Here is a 17,257-nt window from a genome sequence, read left to right as displayed (position 1 = left end):
ATTTCCAACTGACTACTGCTCCCCGAGCACATCAATAACCCACATACTGAATCTATCATTGGTTCAACCGTAAACACAACCACAGGGTTATCCTAGCCGGGAACTGCTCATCAACCATACCCGCAACCAAGCTAAATCCTGACGGTCCCACTGTTACTGAGAAGTACCCAATGATCATTACCAGGTCCCCTCGACAGATATGTGTTGTCATCGAGGATGAAAGAACTAACGGTAAATGAGGGATGGTGTGTATCATTAACGAGCATGCCCCATCTAGTTTCTCTACATAGTTTTGGAAATTTATGATGCCTTTATGGTACTCATCGTAACTCTTCCAAGAGAAAAGTGGTTCATGGCATATATGAAAGATTCAGGAGATAACTACAGTTTGTGTTTCAATGTAGAGCAAGGTCACAGGTATATTTAACCAGGCCATATTGAATCTGAAACCTGACATGAGATTACGAAGGTTTGTATTCCAAGAAACCGAACTCGAGGTTTCAAATAAGTAATTCTTTTCTCCATTCAGTTAGAACTAGAAATCTGTTTTTGATTGCTAAGATATTGAGTGAAATGCCATCGGTTCAGGGTTTTCGATCTCAAAGAAACACCGACACCAGCCTATTAAAGAAGTATGGAACGGTTTATGCTCAGACACAAACAATTTGGTTTATGTCATAATATTTTAACAGTATATATTTTAGGTACGGAATGTGGGTGGAATAGTTACTTTGTTAGCTATCAATTATGCATCCCTACGGAAAATTAAATGAGACTCGCTCCACATCGCACGTCACCATTATGACGTCACAAAGAATGTGACGAATATGGGGGGCGCCAAATTTCAAGCTCACCGTGTCCCGAAAAATTAAATACAGTTTCGATTTTTATCGTGTTTTCTTTTTCCTTTTTTAATCCATTCTTTGAATTTGGTAACAACCGTACATCTGCATTTTGGAACTTATGATTGAATATGTCATTATTAAATGCCTATCGATTAATCTGTGAATACAATTTTTCATTGTGATGAGGCGATCAATTCAGCGGTGTTTATGTTGATTTGAGACCTCTGATTAATAAACCCCAATCAAGTATTTTCCTAATTCATGATAACATAATCACTATACATATGGGCACTTTATGTCGCTCACGTCGAGTAGGTGTAAAACCTGCTTGCAATGAGTACCAAATTAACAGCCCGAAATGAACAGTCTGCGGATACGTACATATAATTACCACTCTCCAACAATTGGATGTACCAGTCGTTTGATATTTTCCAGACATTGTATTATCTCCGTTGGTTACTGAGAGTAGGAAATGTAATTATGTTTTAAGCATGATTTGCATCAGTTACGATGCGTTGCGTCAGGCTGCGTTGCCATGAGATGAACAGTTACCACAGAATGTGTTTTGACATAAAGGACCGACATACCGACTCAATCGACTTATTTACATTTATGAGGGAGATTTTGTTCCAATTCTACTTTAGGGGTTCAGAGAATGATTTGTGAGAGAGGATTCTGTCCCACTTCTACTTGAGGGAGATAAGGGATTATTTGTGAGGGAGGATTCTGTCCCCACTTCTACTTCAGGGAGCCAGGGAATGAATTGTGAGAGAGGATTCTGTCCCACTTCTACTTGAGGGAGATAAGGGATTATTTGTGAGAGAGGATTCTGTCCCTCTTTCACTTAAGGGAGCCAGGGAATGAATTGTGAGAGAGGATTCTGTCCCCACTTTCGCCTGAGGGAGCCAGGGAATGATTTGTGAGGGAGGATTCTGTCCCACTTCTACTTGAGGGAGCCAGGGAATGATTTGTGAAGTAGGAATCTGTCCCTCTTTCACTTAAGGGAGCCAGGGAATGAATTGTGAGAGAGGATTCTGTCCCCACTTTCACCTGAGGGAGCCAGGGAATGATTTGTGAGGGAGGATTCTGTCCCACTTCTACTTAAGGGGGTGAGAGAATGATTTGTGAGACAGGGAATGATTTGTGAAGTAGGAATCTGTCCCTCTTTCACTTAAGGGAGCCAGGGAATGAATTGTGAGAGAGGATTCTGTCCCCACTTTCACCTGAGGGAGCCAGGGAATGATTTGTGAGGGAGGTTTCTGTCCCACTTCTACTTGAGGGAGCCAGGGAATGATTTGTGAATTAGGAATCTGTCCCTCTTTCACTTAAGGGAGCCAGGGAATGAATTGTGAGAGAGGATTCTGTCCCCACTTTCACCTGAGGGAGCCAGGGAATGATTTGTGAGGGAGGATTCTGTCCCACTTCTACTTAAGGGGGTGAGAGAATGATTTGTGAGACAGGGAATGATTTGTGAAGTAGGAATCTGTCCCTCTTTCACTTAAGGGAGCCAGGGAATGAATTGTGAGAGAGGATTCTGTCCCCACTTTCACCTGAGGGAGCCAGGGAATGATTTGTGAGGGAGGATTCTGTCCCACTTCTACTTGAGGGAGCCAGGGAATGATTTGTGAAGTAGGATTTTGTCCCACTTCTACTTAAGGGGGTGAGAGAATGATTTGTGAGACAGGGAATGATTTGTGAAGTAGGATTCTGTCCCACATCCAATTTAGGGAGACGGGAAATGATTTGTGAGGGAGGATTCTGTATCACTTCAATATAAGCATTTAAGGGGGTCAGGAGGATGGATATGATCCTGATCCAGTTTAGCTGAATATCTTTGCAGACCCGCCGCCCCCCCCATCCCTCTCCCTATGTTCCATCTCTTCCAAACTCCTACAAGTGACATTACCTTTAAGGCGAATTCAGCTCTTGCACCTTGTCCAGCGTCTGCATACAAACACCATATTTACTACCACTTTACGACACCATGTAGTCCGCCACTGAAACAAAGGAAAACAAAGCATCCCCAACACAGACATAGCCGTCACAACTCCCCTTACTGCTAACTATCACGCCATTCATTCCCATAACAAGTATCACCTCCAGACGCAGCTATACTTATAAACTAAAACCCACGGCATCAATAACCTGGTGTTAACGTATAAATATTGCTCCCTCGTCATCTCTATACAACATCCTTTCTCTGGCTCCGCATCAACTTCCAAAACTGTCAAAATACAGTAAACAACGAGTGTTTGCCTTCGATTCGCAATTAGGAATACACCAGGATTAAAACGATAGACTGTTTGTCCAGTGCTAGCTCGTTAATGAGAGCGAAACAGGACTGGGGAAAATGAGCTGATTGGGGCCCCAGTAGACCTGGTGTTGTTGTTCGCTATTCGGCTCTTCCGTGAACGCTGGCTAGCCATAACAACCACCAGAGTCTCTCTGGGGGATGCTGTAATGTATTGGCATCTGAATCATCTAGATTGAACCATGGTGAAACACAGTAGATGAAGATGCTTGCGTATGCAACTGCGCTGGTTGCAACAGCAGCTGTTGTTAATGTCCTGAAAACATTATCTAAGATCAATGATTCAAGGATAGTATTTTTGTGGAATTAATGTTGTCTGACTCAGTGATACGGTTACATTACTATGGAAATGTAGCCTAGTGGATGAGGCGTTCGCTTGTTATGCTGAAGAGTAAGTTCGATTCCCATATGATGATCTATACCTCGCCGTGGTAACGAAGGACTGTTGTTACGAGTAGCGCAAAGTCTTTCGTTCGTTCTTTCGCTCGTTCGTTCGTGAAAATTATGCCCAAATTGCCCATGTGCGTTTTCGCAATGTGTCAGTATATTATTCGATACTTCAACACGGATCGTTTCATCTGATATCAACTACAGACTGAACTACGTTTATAACGAAAGCGCTTATAGCGAAATGACGCATATGTCGAACTGGTTTTAGGTCAGAGAGAGAGAGAGGAAGAGAGAGAGAGGGAGAGAGAGTCACATACATAACTATATATCTATATATATATTGCTATAATATACGCATCCCAAAATGTGTTTGTAAACGTTTGTCGTACAAAATGAAAACGATACACGAACCGTGCAGCCAGAAAATGTTTTCAACGTAATGTTCGTGCTGTGTGTCGGAAGCATGTGTAGAGACATCGACTATAAAAGGCCAAACCAAAGTCATCATTTCAATACGAAAGCAAAGATAAGAAAGGCCAAGATTAAATGCTTCTGACCGAAATATCGCCTCTGGACGTATGGAAGAGTGGGAGTCCCAGTCTGCCGTTGCAAGACTCTTCAACGTCAACCACAGCACCACATATCGATTATGGCATCGATATATCCGCTTCAATGCGACCCAAGATCGTCCCAGAAGTGGAAGACCAAGAGTGACCACTCCTGCTCAGGACCGATTCATCCGGGTGTTTCACCTACGTCACCGGTTCGCTACAGCAACGGACACTGCAGGACAGGTGCCTGGTCTTCGAAGAATTTCCCACCAAAATATCAGAAATCGTCTGAGAGATGTGGGAATTCGATCATATCGACCAAAATGTGGACCTGTCCTGACACGACTACACCGACAACGACGTGTCCAATGGTGCAACAAGGTACAGGCATGGAGCCTGGTAAACTGGCGACGCGTTTGGTTCAGCGATGAATCGAGTTTCCTCCTGCAACGACGGGATGGGAAACAACGTGTCTATTGACGTCGACATGAACGTCTTGCGCTGAACTGAGTTCGACAGGTTGACAGATCTGGTGGTGGAAGCGTCAAGGTTTGGGAAGCTATGTCCAACACGGGTAGATCAGAGCTTGTGGTAGTTCAAGGACATCGTGCAGCAAATCGCTACATCGAGCAAATCCTGCGATCTCACCCCCTCCCACTTTTTAACCGCCAGACGGAGCTGTTCAACACGACAACGCTCGACCCCAGACAGCACGTGCAACAGGTACCTATCTCGCCAATGCAAACGTCAGTGTCCTTTCCTGGTCTTCCAAATCGCCTGATCTGAACCCGATCGAGCATCTATGGGACGATCGTCACCATCGTCCTCAGACCACAGGCAAATTGTAGCGCAAATAGGGTTGCGCAACAAAGAGAAAATGACCAGTCTTCTCATATGCGAGCGAAGCGAGCAAAGGTTGGCAACGTGCTTCCCTCGCTTCGATTCGAAAAATATTTTTAATGTCAAAATAAAATATCGCCATCATCAAAGGTAGACACCCATGTCTTCACAGAGTTGTGCCCTCAGATTTCCAACCTCATATTTAATAATTACTCACGTACAATATATTTAAATCAACATTTTAAGCGCAAATTGTGTCATGTCAAATCGTTCTTCGCCACCATTACCCCTGCCTGCCACAAATGTGCAGTGAGTGAACTGAATCAATGCTGAAGATGACAGCAATGCACATGTTCATCCGTTTGTCGAATTTCCTTCATCAATGTTTAAGCTTAATCGATTTAAATGTACACTTAAATACGTTTAAGGCATGTCCTTATTTTTGTCATGTGCGTTTCCTTTTTTGAAGAGTATATATAGTCATGTATAGTTTTGACATAAAAGTACTAAGCATTTATTTCTGTTGATGATGACTCAGAGATATGCAATGCGCCGCTGACCAGACATGTTTTACCATAAAGATGTATTAAGCATACGTTTCCATTTCAGACCCACAAAATGTAGATAAATACGGCGTTTTGACAGCAATATTGAATGCGATCAACTATAATGTTTAAAGTGATATTCCCAGCAAATTGAGGATGCATTTCACTTTATGTTAGTGTGCCTTTTTTACCAACAAAAGTAAGAACTGAGTTTGTCGACCAATAATTATATGAACACCCTACCTATTAAAATCTATATCAAATATAGACCACCTGCAACAGTGTCATCAGAAATCTTGTCTTGTTTCTCAAATTACGTTTACCTTTAATCGTAAGTCCCTCCTTTCGTGCACACATTATTTTTAGTGTATATGCAAGTGTGGTGCACATAAGTTTGGATTCTCTCTTGCTTTGTCTTTCAATATAGATATACGTCAATACTTCATCAGCCCAGGGGCGATGAGGTAGTAAAGGGGTTAAAGTGTTCACTCGTCATCCAAAGACCCGGGTTCGATTCCCCATATGGGTGCAATGCATGAAGCCCATTTCTGGTGTCCCCCGCCTTGATATTGCTGGAATATTGCGGCGTAAAACCATACTCACTCACTTACCGGTCCATCACAGTCTATGGTGAGAAATGTGTTGGTCTCAGTATACCATAACTTATACATGAACTATTGACAATATTCAAACATACAAGCGGACTTCAGACGTACGTCAGTGTTGTCCAAAGGTCAGTTCTGTTACATGAAATGTGCAACAGAATTGAAAAGTGACAAATGATCGTATAAATCTTTATAACCTCATTGCACTGACAACACTTGGCGTTCTCTAAAGGTCACTGTTTGATCCAGCAATTATTTAAATGATGTGGCTAATTGTTGATTAAATCATTTCTCATAAATCATTAATAGTTTCTTGGAGGCGTAAGTATATTCAGGACATTTACTTCATTATAAATTTACTTTAAAATCTCTACCTGGGGTAGCCTAGTGGTTAAAGCGTCCGCTCGTTACGCCGAAGACCCGGGTTCGATTCCCCACATGGCTACAATCTGTGAAGCCCATTTCCGGTGTCCCGCGCCGTAAACCTAAAACTCACTCACTCATAGAATACCTACTGATATCACCTCAACCACTTGTTTGTGAATTGTAACATCTTCTTTGTATATGTTATAAACGTGCTCCCATTTACACATGTCATGGTGGGAGAGACAAAATGATCAAAGAGTTAGACAAGTATGCCAACCTCACATGTGATGCCATTAAACTCTTCAAATCCCCGTGTGTCTAGTTTGCTCAAACTGAACGCATGGTGAAACGCAGTCGTTTGGAACATGTTGCTGGAAATCCAGGTGATAATGTGACAATACCAATCCCCCTTGTAGATAGTGGCAAAGGGGACCCTCGAAATATCATGGGTGTGATATTGGACAGAAATGAGAATGACTTGTATCGAGTTGCTGTGAGATCTGGTATCCTGAAGGAATGCTACTGCAGAAGTCAATTTGACTTGTGCGCTCAGATCCTTTTGTCCATGGTTGATGTACAAACTGACACAGAAATTGGACTGCGTCAAGCTGTGCAACAAGAATCAATCTGTGTTGGTCAAGGATGCACTAAGTGCAATTGTGCGCAAAGTGCTAAGCAGTGCAAAACCTTCAAATGTAAATGTTACAAAGCAGGACTTAAGTGTAATAGCCGTTGTCATTCAAGCTTGAATTGCCACAATAAATGAGTTCGTGTAAATTGATGATTTCGTTTGTCCTTTAAATCGAAGCTGTATTATTTGAGATAGCAAAAATTTCATATCAGCAAATGTGTCGGAAAAATCAGGCCCTCAAATCAGGAAATTTGTAAGTTTTCTGAAAATTTCAGGAAATGTGTACATTTACTGAGTGAATCAGGAAATGTACACATTTCCTAAATATTTCAGGAACTTTACACATTTCCTGATTTGACACATTCACCTTAACATAAGCAGAGGCCCGGATAAGCTGCGTATCCGGGTAAAATACGCATAGAAACTTTCCAATTACGCATTGAAAAATAATTGTTGCGTACCAATTATGCATTTAAACTGTTAGATACGCAAAGAGTTTAAAACAAATACGTATGGAATATACTTATTAAAATCGCTTGCGTAATGAAAACGACATCGATTGTTATCAAGTTGTACTGTGAGCATAGGACAAGTGTTGTACTGTCAGTATAGGATGACTGTTTTTTTAATAAAATCATTTCCCTTATATTTAAGTTGGTTTGTATTAGGTGTGACATAAGGCAGAACATACCTGATTAGTAAACTTACTCAATGACACAATACTTAGGTGTGTAAAATGACTGAAATACGCACATATTTGAAAGCTGTGGGTAACGGAAAATGAAATACCCACTCAACATTCATAATACCTACTCCAAAAATAAACAGTGGGTACAGTACCCACATTAGCTAAATCTTATCTGGAGCTCTGTACTATGTTCTCGAATCCCACCTTCCCTCTATTATTCCGTCATTTCCCCTGCAGTTTACTAAAACTGATTATTTAAACATTTTGCCTTTTCTCCAACTTATGATTAACTGCCAGTCTATCCCCGTTGGGAAGTCGTATACAGTGCCGCGGTGTCGCTGGTGATGGCGTGCTTCCTGCTGAACTTCCACGCTGTACGATAGTCCCTATACTGGTTATATCAATTTTGGCAGGCTGCCTGTCTGCCCTGCATGTCCTAGACTGGGTTCGGTACAACCATTGCATCTTACGGTACATCCGACTACTGGTTCGGGACAACCATTGCATCTAACGGTACATCCTACTACTGGTTCGGGTCGACCATTGCATCTAACGGTACATCCGACAACTCGTTAACGGCGCCCACGGCATCTAATGGCATATTCTGGTCTCTATTTGGGGTGCCTCAGTGCCCCTGACGACACACAATAGTCTGGGTTCGGGTCGACCATTGCATCTAACGGTATATCCGACTACTGGTTCGAGGCGCTGCTGCTTCTTAATGGCATACTCTGAACTCGATTTGGGCGCTCATTGCCTCTAACGACACAGAATAGATGCCATTGCATCTGGTGGCATATCCTAATACTGGCTCGAGGCGCCGCTGCTTCTAATGGCGTATAATGAACTCGATTTGGGGCCCTCATTGCTTCTGGCGACATTCCTTAGACTGTGTTCGAGATAACCATTGCATCGAACGGTATATCCTACTGTTGGTTCGGGGCTCATCTAACGGTATATTGTAGATTCCATTTTGGGCGCTCGTTGCCTCAAGCGACATACCCTAGACTGTGTTCGGAGTGACCACTTCATATAGCAGCATGTCCTGAAGTTGGTTCGGATCTCCTTCTGAACCTAACGGTATATGCCAGATTAGGGTTTATGTTACCCCTTAAATCAAGCGGCACACCTGGATTAAGCTAATTTTGGACTATATTAAACACACCCGGGCCTGCATAACTTCGTGCACAGTGCACCTGATGAGAATATTCAAAATATTCAAGATAATATATTTCAGTTTGTTTTATTGCGTGTAATTTCCAACAATTTCGTGAAGGAGACATTTCTCTAGTCTTGACTTGATCATACTACGGAACCTCCAATAAAGCTTCATCAAAATTTTTAACTGTTACACAACAAGAGTAAAACAATTTACCTCTGAATTATTCATTTAATGTTGTTATTTTTTCTTTCTCACTGCAAAAATATGTGACGCGTGTGATAGCTTGAAGCCCAACAATAGAAGACGGATGAAAGAAATATATTGCTTAAAATCAATACAGCCAAGTTGCAGATGTCATGACATGGAGCTAACGTGCTATATATGTTCATGTGTATGTAGCAGTGCTGATATACACATGATGTATGGTGATCATGAAACATTGTGCGCATAATTAAAACTCACGGAATGTGTGGAGAGTTAATCAACTGAAAATCAAGAGAGATCGTTCTCTTGAATCAAAATATAATTTTATCCATATTGCCAGATCACCATTCCTTAAGATTCGTGTGTTGTTTAACTCTTCACTCAGCAATATTACAGCTTTATGACGGAGGTATGTAAATAATGGATTTTGTAAATTTAGATTTTAGTGAGTCACATTGGCACTATTTCAGCAATATCGTGACTCAATGAGATATACTTGTTGATAACATGTGACATCCACGTGTCTGTTCGTTTATTGTTTAACTCTGCACTCAGCAATATTCCAGCTATATGACGGGGGTCTGTAAATAGTGGCGTCTGGACCAGACAATCCAGTGATCAATATTATGAGCATCGATTGGATTGTTTACTCGACTATTCAAAGACTGAATTCATACATTTGGATTATTGCTGAGTGTTACTTCAAACAACAAAGAAAGAATTAATCGGACCTTTTTAGAAGGTTCACGGAACCTACCCTTGAACAACACAAGTAGCTATAGTTGTCGCAAATCTGACTCCGATCGTAAACTACGCGCCTTTCGTACATGACAGGATCCGCTGATGAATGTGTTCTATGTCATTTCAAAACTATTATATCTCAGTCTTGTCATAATATCTAAACCGCCCATAGGTTTCAAGATTTCATTTTTAGTATACAACTCGAAAGAAGTTAAGGAACACCAAGTTCTTTCACTTTACTATACTATTCACACTTTGGTAAGGATCACACAACTTCCCAACTTTACTTAAACATACATTTATAATTTGAAATTGTATCCATTTAAAAGTGGAGTTCCAAGTGGTACCCCTCTTTAGGCAAACAGCCACTTTAATCTAACCTTATGCTCTTGAGACATGAGTAACCAAAAAATGGTTTTCATGGCACCAATCAACCATTTTGCAAATCATGGAACGAGTCATTGACAAGTACACAATACCTGTCAATAGCAGGTATGGGATCCACAAGATGCAGTGACATAATGAAACCTAAGATCCATGCTTACAATAAGCTTAGATATTTAAACCAAATTTGACCCCACATCATAGTTTTCTGTTGAATCAATGATTTGATCCTTAGCAAAGTGTGAATAATAGTAGATATTTAACCTGCGGTGGCATGTCAGTGAGTGAGTTTAGTTTTACGCCGGCTTTAGCAATATAGCAATATACCCAGCAATATCACGGGGGACACCTAAAATTGTCTTCACACATTGTACCCATGTGGGGAATCGAACCCGGGCCTTCGGCGTGACGAGCGAACGCTTTAACCACTAGGCTACCCCACCGCCTCCCTGACATGTCAGGGTGACTGCAGTAACGTAGAATACTCGGGTGATCTTTGACATATTTTTAGAAGTATAAATAAGAAAATATCGCTGACTCTGCTAACCATGCAGACGAAGGACGCCGACACAACGCACAATATAACTCTCCTTTTTGTGATTTAGTTCAGTTTTCAACGCTGTAACTTTAAACACTTACACAATTAACAAAAAGTGTGTCTTTTCTTTTCCAGGCAACCGATCTAACGGAAGAACAAATAGCAGGTAATTTTGGAAGATTACTTCTGTATATTTCTTATTTTATTGACCCTGGTGTTTTCAAACGTCAAATGTATTCAGTAAAACGTGTACAGCTCTTTCGACTGATTAAATATTTAATGATCTGCTATGGAAGAAAGACTTTCTAAAGCTCAGTTTTCAGAGTCTTGGCACCTTGGTGTACCCGAGCGCGTGTCTCATTTATAATTCATGTCCTGTGTTCGTAGGCAAACATTTACCATTAATTATTACTTACATGGAAATGTCACAGATTGTAGTGAAAGCCAATGATGCCAACCAGGGAGATTAAAAAATTGAAAATTGTGGTCAAATAAAACGATAATAACTTTAAGGTTTTACCATGAACGAATAATGTTGAACACGGCTTCAAACCTTTTTATATTTTAAGGACTTAAAGTCACGTCATACGTTCTTTCTTCATGTTGTTTTTCAGAGTTCAAAGAGGCATTCAGTCTCTTCGACAAGGACGGTGATGGCACCATCACAACCAAAGAGTTGGGAACCGTCATGAGGTCACTAGGTCAGAACCCAACAGAGGCAGAGTTGCAAGACATGATCAACGAAGTAGATGCTGATGGTGAGTGTGTGCATGAGTGTGCGCGCGCGTGCGAGTGCGTTTGAGTGTGTGAGTGAGTGAGAAGGATACAGGTCAAGGAAACCAATGAGCTCGGTTATGGTGTTTAATCAAAGATCATAATCGGTACGAATATGAGATTCGAACCATCGCATTTACCAAGTTTTGTGAATGCTGTTTTCACATCATCACACCTTATAACCGATCAGACCCGAAGGCCCGGGTTAGAATATTGATCTTCAGTAACCCATGCTTGTCGTAAGAGGCGACTAACGGGATCGGGTGGTCAGGCTCGCTGACTTCATCGTATCCCAATTGCGCAAATCGATGCTCATGCTGTTGATCACTGGATTGTCTGGTCCACACTCGATTATTTACAGACCGCCACCATGGAATATTGCTGAGTGCGGCGTAAGATTAAACTTACTCACTCACTATATCCGATCAATACAGCATACACCATTTACATTTAAAGAAGTATCCTTCACACGTGACGTGAGGGTGGGATGGGGGTTGGAATGAATACTGCCTGTCTCCCGGGACGCCACGGGTTGCCGACTGATGCCACCTTGATCCTCCCTACGGCAATAATTTCGAAGATATACATTGAGGGAGTGAGTTTACTTTTACACCGCACTCAGCAATATTCCGGCTGTAAATAAAGAGTCTGGACCATGGATTTCACCAAACTGTTAGATGTCTAGGATCTTCACTATTGCGGGTCCTCCTCCAACAATTAGGTGTGTGTTTGTGTTTGCTGTTTAACGATGCACGATGCCGCACTCAGCTATATTCCAGCTGTAAGGCGGCGATCTGTAAATAATCGAGTCTGGACCAGACAATCCAGTGATCAACAACATGAGCATCGATCTACGCAGTTGGGATACGATGACATATCAACGAGCCTGACCACCCGATCCCGTTAGTCGCCTCTTACAACAATCATGGGTTACTGAAGATCAATTCTAACCCGCATCTTCATGGCATCGATGCCATACAAGGTCATATAGGCAATGTCTTGTGGTTCAATATGTTAAAGATGTGTTTAATATGTTATAAAACAAAAGACACTTTGCCATGAGCTTTAGTGTATCCTAGCATCCCCATGAGGGAGTATTGCGGCTCAGCCGCTAGATGATCCGTACAGGATTCCATGCAGAAGGGAAATGTAAGTGGTCCGCATACTGGATTAAAGATTTATATTCCAGTCTCTGTGTGGCAGTGCGTTTCTTCGTCCTTGGTGTTGGAGAAATGTTATTGCTGACATTCCGGCATGAGTTCTTCAGATTTAGCATCTACTTATAAATAAATATTCAACAACGAAAATACTCCCATTATCATAAAAAATATAAGCATGTGTTTATGAATCGCCGTCCAATAGAGATAAAGGAAGAGTGTTCTCGGAAATGTGAGCGCATCCTGCTCCGCCAGCGGCACCTGTCACAAACACATGCAAAGGAATATCAGTTGTTAACGTAAGCCGTATGGTCGCACTCGGAAATGCGTTTTGTGAATGATGTGTGAAATTTGGTCATGTCTATCATGAAACTTCTTGAGTGAGTGAGTGTAGTTTTACGCCTCTCTTAGCAATATTCCAGCAATATCACAGCGGGGGACACCAGAAATGAGCTTCCCACATTATACCCATGTGGGAATCGAACCCGGGTCGTCAGCGTGACGAGTGGACGCTTTAACCATTAGGGTACCCCACCGCCCCGTTTTGAAACCTTTTGAAGCCTTTGAGGCGCTGAACATTGTAGCCTTGATCAAACAACGTTTGAGTAACAAAAGGTTATTTGAAATCATGCTCAATTTTACATCTAAAGTTGACTGTGGTTGTTTTTTGAAGACCTCGGTTTTTTTAACTACACAGATTGTAATATGTTGTATATTATCTTATTTTTATGTTACTTTTGTAGTAAATGAATCTTCTGATATGATTTATTGATGGACAGGTGGAGAGCTTGCACTTTTGATAGTTTACTCTGGTTATGCCTCTAGGTTGATGCTCCTTGGAAGAGTTCCGCTCAGAAATACAGAATACATATTGTACTCATTCAGTTTCCTCTCTTGTTTCTCTGCAGGAAACGGAACTATAGATTTCCCAGAATTCCTCACCATGATGGCGCGAAGATGAAGGACACCGACTCTGAGGACGAACTTAGAGAAGCATTCCGAGTGTTCGACAAGGACGGAAACGGTTACATCAGCGCAGCTGAGTTGAGGCATGTCATGACAAACTTGGGCGAGAAATTGACGGACGAGGAAGTAGATGAAATGATCAGGGAAGCAGATATTGATGGTGACGGACAAGTAAATTATGAAGGTACGTTGATGAAAGCAAGATATTATCAATTATCATACATCTTAATGCATAATACATCTCCTCCACGGGTCACTTCTACTAACGATCAGCAAACAGGCTTTCTGGCAATGAATGTGAAATCTAAGCTCCTGCGATATTTTATTTAACTTTTAGATTATGTTCTTAATGTCAGCAAATAGTGATTATCACTTGATTAATAAATCATAAACAAGTGGAGTTGTATGTATGTTATGAATTATTTAGTACTGGAATATATCTGATTAACATAATATAGACCTTTGTAGTCTGTCATACAGACCCTGAAACAAATATACCCAGTGCAGTTCATGCATGTCTAGATTATCTGTTTGATTGGCATTTTAGAAGTTGATGAATAACAAGAAAGGTATGATACTTTGATGATAATAACTCCTTCATTATGTTATGATGCGACGTCTCCGTATAGATTCAGTCTTGAGTCTAGGGTCACTGTTGCTTGACAACGGTATAAGAATCTATACCGAAATGACGCATCATAATATGATAATATATAAGTTGTGTGGCATACCTTTCTTAAGTCTAGATTAAATGAAAGTGAAAATGAAGAAAATCTCTAAGGTCATTTTTATTATGCTTTATAGATAAAATTTAGGAACTGTTTTTTTCTGTAAAATATGTTAATTTCTGGGCTAGATGTTAGTCTAGGAGCTTTGAGACTTTTTTGGTTTCTGTTGCAGAGTTTGTGCGGATGATGACATCAAAGTGATCTGGATACCTTTCCCGGCTGTGCTTCGTTGTCATGCCCCGGGGACCGACTCACTGGGGCAACTTTCAACTCTACTTTTACGTTGTATGTTTACATATATATTCGTTGGATTTCTTCGCATTTTATGAATTTTTCAAGATAAAATGCTAATCTTAATGCAATCCCAGTTGGATCTACATGTTGGCAGCCTTTACAAGTTGTGATATCATCCAATCATTGTCGTGTGTGATGCTGTTAGCTGATCACGTGACTATATGCAACAGCCAATCATTGAAGAACAAGAAAAAGACGTAGTGTCATGGATGAATGGAAGCCTGTGCAAAGGGGTGTCAACATACGGGGAGACCTGTTGTGCAGCACCAAATTCGTCTTCTTCAACATCCAGCTGTTTCTTCTTCTAACGGCATTGAGGCTGTACACCAACTGTCAGGAGATATTCTTCAACATAGAATCATTTCACCTTAATTTATTATCACCTTCACGACAAAATCGAAGGCATTTCGAATACACCTTGTTTGAACATTAAAGATGACATCACCTATATCGTCCTCATCATCTGAAATTTTTTAAGTCATGTTGATTTGATTGCCATCTTTGTGTTAAATATTCAACTGAAATCTCGAGTAAAACAACATCATTTCAAAATCGGCGTTGACATGCGAAGATAATGTCCTACACAGGATCTATTTGATCGTGTTATATTAAGAATAATCAAGTAATATAATAAATTAAATAAACGGTTAATAGAATACATGGTGTCCCATGGCAATGAATTACAGTGAAGTTTACTTCGCTGACGGATTTGGAGGTTGTGTTGTAAGTTCATCATTCCCAGAGAATCTTGAACTTACGTCAGATATTGATTATGGTTGTCATGTGACTGAAATGGGTCACAGGTACATCACAGCTCATGTCACATATATACTGTTTCCATCCCCTCTTCCTTACCCCACATTCCAAATTTACAACTTATGTATTCACACAAATATTTGTATATCATTCTTAATTATAGTCTGTTTGCAGTGAAAACGTACCGATGAATTCCACTTTAAACAAAAAGTATATAATATAATGCACTGGAATATTAGCGGAATTCTAGCTTATGGTGACGGACCGTTGTGATTATACATCAATCTATAGCACCTTTTATCCAGCTTTCAAAATACTTAAAACAGATGAATCTGTCGTTTCCTCATTATTATTTTTTGCTGTGTTAAAATTTAATTTTAGAAGTAGTGATTGAGTTAAGATTTTAAGTCACATCGGCAATATTTCAGCCATATCGTGACCATTTTTTAAATAAGACTGCATGGAAGGCAAACACGTTGCTGAACTTGGGAGTCTTTTTTAAACAACCTTCTACTTAATACCTGTATAGTGTTAATAGGTTCTCAGTTTAGTGTAGATTATAGTGCTAACTGTGTCTCTACGGGTACGGATATATTCAGTTTGCAGTGTCCTGCTTAGTCAGCTGTTTTAATTCAATTTCTTCACATAAATGCTACCGATTTAACAAGGTAATACTGTGCCTATGCATTGTGCAACTATATACAAATACTTTCAACTTGCTTGTAGAATATTTAAGTGTGTTCATGAAAATGTGTTTTCTTTTATATTCTGAATGTATGTACAATGGTATGGCTTAGTGTTGTTGCCGATTGTATACAAGTGATATGTAATGTGAAAGGTTTGAAATATATATGATAACGATCAGAGCGAATGTGTCCTCTTTCCTTCTAAGGTTCTCTGAACATAATATATGTCATTTATATAAATTGTTAGTGTTCGTTCGACATGAAGGGAACCTGCTATAGATACCTTAATTCATAATTAATTAAATTGCCTCAGTTCTCAGTAACAAAGAACATGCGCAATTAACTTCACATACTTAGAGGTACTCTTCATGGTATCATTTTCAAAATAGTTTACAATACAATAGTCTCACAACGTCATCGCTTAATAATTGGTTCGTGAGGAATCACATTTAAAAGATTCCAAATGTAATAGGTTTTGAAGGCTCTTCATCGAAACGGGGCGGTTGGGAAGTTAAAGCGTCCTCTCGTCACCTGAAGTGGTTTAAATGGGCGTCTCATTTCGTCACGCTGAATGGGTACCATGTGTGAGTTCGGTGTCCCCGCCGTGATGGGTACATATTGCTAAAAGCGGCGTAAAACCCATACTCAGTCAGTCAGCTCAGTCATTTCTGGTGTCCCCCTTCTTTGATATTGCTAGAATATTGCTAAAACTAAATTCACTCACTCACTTCATGTTCTTTGCATTTAGCTATACTTCAGCAAGTTGTCAGCATGGTTGTAGTGTCAGCTAGCTCAGCGTGTTTGATGTTGTCTGGTAGATGGGGCATGATGGATGCATTTTGCTGCAGCAGCTACTTCAGCCTCGATAAATTGTAATATAACTTCATCTTGTACCATTGTGTTGGCAATTTGCGACAACACGTATGATTTATTAAACGTTTTGAAATTGCAAAATGCTTCTGTTATTCTTTTCAGAGCTGTAGTAATTGAAAACGTTGAACCATATAATACATCAGTAGGATGACATTATCCATGTGTGTGGGCGGAGGTGGAATTACTGAAACAGTCTCAGGTAGCTTGCCAACTGTTCCATTA

At 40.5% G+C, this 17,257-nt stretch overlaps 1 pseudogene; it reads left to right on the top strand.

Annotated features, from left to right (window-relative positions):
• The window catches only part of LOC124289828, a 30,905-nt pseudogene extending 15,273 nt beyond the window's left edge, over positions 1-15,632 (top strand).
• Positions 15,633-17,257: the final 1,625 nt, after the last annotated feature.

This window comes from Haliotis rubra, unplaced genomic scaffold (assembly GCF_003918875.1).
Source record: "Haliotis rubra isolate DU_JTF1 unplaced genomic scaffold, ASM391887v1 Scf45, whole genome shotgun sequence".
Lineage (NCBI taxonomy): Eukaryota > Metazoa > Mollusca > Gastropoda > Lepetellida > Haliotidae > Haliotis > Haliotis rubra.
Note: the sequence above shows the minus strand (reverse complement) of the source record. Positions and strands in the feature narration are given on the sequence as shown.